The sequence below is a fragment of the Triticum aestivum genome, chromosome 5B (genome assembly GCF_018294505.1).
Source record: "Triticum aestivum cultivar Chinese Spring chromosome 5B, IWGSC CS RefSeq v2.1, whole genome shotgun sequence".
Classification (NCBI taxonomy): Eukaryota; Viridiplantae; Streptophyta; class Magnoliopsida; order Poales; family Poaceae; genus Triticum; species Triticum aestivum.
The window spans coordinates 610,662,014-610,666,808 of NC_057807.1; positions in this window are offsets into that span (position 1 = coordinate 610,662,014).

Below are 4,795 nucleotides of genomic sequence, written 5' to 3' on the forward strand. Positions count from 1 at the left end.
TTTTTATCAGCCAGAACTTCACCTTGGTGAGTACAAGAATAGTGGGAATCGGAGGAACTGGAATAAGAAAGGAGGACCAGACCTAAGGGACAAGATCAATTACAAACGTGATAGGGATCAAAGAAACTACAGAGATGACAGGAGGGACAGGGGGCAAAGCAACAACAACAACTCTTTTCACAAGATTGACAAGAGGAACTACAAGTGCCATAATTGTGGTAATACAGGCCACTTCAGGTCAGAATGCACCAAGAAGAGGAAGCCGAATAGCGAAAGGAATAATTTTCACAAGGATGACAGCCGCAAGGGGAATCAATCCCCTGAAGGTATTACCGATGTTTATGTTTGCACTGAATCCTTATTTACTACTACTTTTCAGAATAGTTGGGTAGTAGATTCTGGTGCAACTTCACACATAGCTAGAGAACTTAGCTCCTTTGCCACACTCAAAACAATTCCAAAAGGAACAAGACATGTCTATTTAGGAACTCAAGCTAAAGCAGACATACTAGGAATTGGAAACTATGTGCTTAAACTCCCTGATGGAGGAAACTTAGTGTTGGAAAATGCACTTTATTCACCCAATATGAGAAGGAATCTTGTTTCAGTGTCCAAGCTAGAGTCAATTGGATATAAAATTGTCTTTGCCGACGGGAAGGTGAAGATTATCTTAAATGGAAGATTAGTACATTCAGGCGATAGACATGATGGTCTCTATTTTCTAAATGACATCATGGAAAATAATTGCTTAGTAGGCGAAGATAACTCCGTTGTGAGGAATATAAATGGACACAATAATTGTTCTGAATCTTACTTGTGGCATTTGCGACTTGGACATATATCCAAGAACAGGATTAAGAGACTTATTAGTTCTGGAATTTTGAACTTTAAGTGGGAGGATTATGGTATTTGTGAAGCATGTATTATGGGTAAAATGACTAGGTCGCCTTTTCCCAAAGCAAGTAGATCAACAGAACAGCTTGCCATCGTTCACTCTGACATTTGTGGGGAATTTTCCACACCCACTTTGGGAGGGCAGAAAATCTACTTTATCACTTTCATAGATGACTATTCAAGATACGGTTATGTGTATTTGCTTAAACACAAATCGGAAGGGTTTGATGCTTTTAAAGTGTTCAAAGCGGAAGTGGAAAATCAGCTAAACAAGAAAATTAAAATACTTAGAACTGACCGTGGTGGTGAATACACGTCAGGAATACTAGATGATTTCTGCAAAGAACATGGCATTATTCATCACTATACCTTGCCATATACTCCACAACAGAATGGAGTGGCGGAAAGAAGGAATAGGACTTTAATGGATATGGTTAGGTCTGTGATGGCTTATTCTGACTTGCCATTGTCTTTTTGGGGAGAGGCACTTCACACTGCTGTATATTTATTGAATCACTCACCTTCTAAAGCTGTAACGGTAACACCCTATGAGCTTTGGAAGGGAAGGAAGCCCTCACTTCGCCATTTGGCGGTTTGGGGGTGTAATGCTCAAATAAGGATACCTAGCGAGTTGCGCACCAAACTACAATCTAAAAGTACCCCAGGAATTTTTATTGGTTATGCATCAGGTTCTAATGGTTACCGTTTTTGGGATCCTCAAAGAAAGAAATTGATTGAAAGTGGAGATGCAGTTTTTCTTGATCAGGATACACCTCGCCGTGCTAAACGAGCTAGGGTGGAATTATTAGTAGAACCTGAAGATATCTCTTTACCTGAAACTGAACCTCTAGTTCAGGAAAATAATGATGCTAGTCAGTCTACTAACTCTATTTCGAATAGCATGCCTAGGAGAAGTGGGAGGATTACACAACCACCTGCATATTTAGATGAGTATTTTGTTTTTCTGGGGGAAGTGCACTCTAAAATTCAGAACTTAGAGGAAGAACCAAAATCATTCAAAGCTGCATTGGCAAGTCCTGAATCAAATCTTTGGATGGAAGCCATGCAGGAAGAATTAAACTCTATGAGGAAAAATAATGTTTGGGAATTAGTTGAATTACCAAACAATCGAAAGTCTATTGGTTCTAAATGGATTTTTAAAAGGAAACTGAATGCGACTGGTCAAGTGGATAAATATAAAGCAAGGCTCGTTGCTAAAGGATTTACACAAATGGAAGGAGTTGATTTTGTAGAAACCTTTTCTCCCGTTGCTAAATTTACCTCTATACGGATCATTAGTGCATTAACCGCTTATTATGATCTGGAATTGCATCAAATGGATGTTAAAACAGCATTCTTAAATGGAATGTTGGAAGAAGAAATATACATGAACCAACCTGAAGGTTTTGTGGAAAGGGGGAATGAAGGGAAGGTCTGTAAATTAAACAAGTCCATATATGGTCTTAAACAAGCCTCACGCCAGTGGTATATTCTTTTCGATAATGCAATCACGTCATATGGTTTTTCAATGACGGAAGGCGACCATTGTATCTATTTTAAGATTATGGGAAATAAATTTGTATTGTTATCTCTTTATGTTGATGATATTCTCATTGCTTCAAATGATAAATCTACACTGATGGAAGTTAAAACCTGGTTATCCTCTAAATTTGACATGAAGGATATGGGGGAAGCTTCCTATGTTCTGGGAGTGGAAATACGTAGAGATAGAAGGAAGAGAATGTTGGGTTTGTCTCAAAAGGCATATCTCAATAATGTACTTCAGAGATTCTCTATGGAAAATTGCAAGCCTGTTAAAGTACCTATTCTTAGGGGAACTAAACTTAGTGAGGAAATGTGTGCTAAAATTCCTGAGGAAAGGAAACAAATGAGCAATATTCCTTATTCATCTGCATTGGGTTCTTTAATGTATGCTATGCTATTTACAAGACCTGATATTTGCCATGCCGTGGGTTTGTTGAGTAGATATCAAGTGAACCCTGGACCTGAGCATTGGAAACAGATTAGGAACACTTTGCGTTATGTCAAAGGAACTATGGACTATTTTCTGTGTTTTAATGGACACAATCTTCAGCTGCAGGGGTTTACTGATGCTGATTGGCAAGGGGATCTTGATGACCGGAAATCAACTTCTGGTTATCTGTTTACACTAGCAGGAGGAGCTATTTCTTGGAGTAGCAAGAAGCAAGATTCTGTAGCACTTTCATCTATGGAGGCTGAATATATTGCAGCGTCGGAAGCTGTGAAAGAAGGTGTATGGTTAAAGGGGTTTCTTGCGTCTCTCGTGGTGGTGGAAAGCGCTTCATATCCTGTTACTATTTTCTGTGATAACCAGGCGGCAATCAAGGTCTCAAAGGATCCCTGCTTTAATTTGTTCTCATCAGTCATCACACCGCAGTAGAGCCTGAGAGCAGTAAGTAAATAGGAAGAAGTAGTTTCAGTTTCAAGGCTCGACAATCTCCATATGGCTTCCAAGCAGATGCTTGCCGTGGCGGTGGAAATCGCCATGGTCTTCCTCCCCTTGCTCGCCGCCTCAACCACTGTGCACCCCGTGGGCGACGGCAGTGGGTGGACGCTCGGTTTCGACTACACCGCCTGGTCCGAGAGCAAGCAGTTCACGGTCGGCGACGCGCTAGGTAATCATGCATCCATTATCCATTACCATGGAGATTTGGACTGCTTACTGATTCATGGAGATGCACAAACGAGATTGGACTGCTTACTGATTCATGGAGATGCGCGCGTGTGCTTGCAGTGTTCAAGTACAACAAGGCGCTCCATAACGTGGTGGAGGTGAGCGGCCCGGATTTCAAGGCGTGCAAGAACACCAAGGGCGGCCCCGCCTGGAGGTCCGGTGCCGACCAGGTCCACCTCGGCGACGCGGGGAGGAGGTGGTTCATCTGCACCGTGGGCAACCACTGCCAGATGGGCTTGAAGCTCAACGTCACCATCCTCGCCGCGGACGCGCTTTCGCCTGCGCCGCCTGCACCAGCTCCGTGGTCGACGGTGCCATCGTCGTCTACTCCTCACAAGTCCAGGCGGCCCTTTGTTTCCAAGTGGTGATGACCTGCCGCTGCCGGGCATGCAGCGCCCTGTATCAACTATACTTGTTCGTGTCTGTTTTTTTGCTAGTCACATCGTGCACGGTGTGATCAATATCGCACACTGCTGGATCCATGTAATGTTCCCCGTACCATGACGATTTATTAGTTGTTCGACTCGTGCTATACACATACAATAAATTGAATTGCCCGGTATTTTTTTTTTTTTTTGAACCTCCTGTGTCTGCATCTGCCGTTCGTTCTGGCTTCAAGGATCTCACCAAAAAATGCTAGGAGACGTTATTCTACTCCCTCCGTCCCGAAAGTCTTGTCTTAGATTTATCTAAGTACGAATGTATCAAGTCACGTCTTAATATTAGATACATCTGTATCTAGACAAATCTAAGACAATATTTGATACATCCATATTTAGACAAATGTAAGACACGAATTTTGGGACGGAGGGAGTACAGGTTTCCTATGCACTGTACGACTACTCAATCTTTTAGATACGCCTAGAAAGGGTGTCATGTGTCAGCTTTATGCCAGCAAGTCAGGTATTGGCTGCATGCGCACATGGTTCTCTCTCTTCATCCATAGAAAATTTACTACTACTATTTTATGTTCTTCTGAGATGTTCATTCATAGGTATCTTATGAAACAAATTTTATTTTTAAATCTGCTTACACATTTCAATTTCTAAGGTCGAGCTCTTTAAAACGAGATCAAATTAGATTATGTTGTAAACATTTTAAAATTCGTGAAACATGTTTCACTTATTTCTAAAAAACAGATTTCACTCGTTTCTTAAAAACTCGTGAAACTACATTTTAGATTAT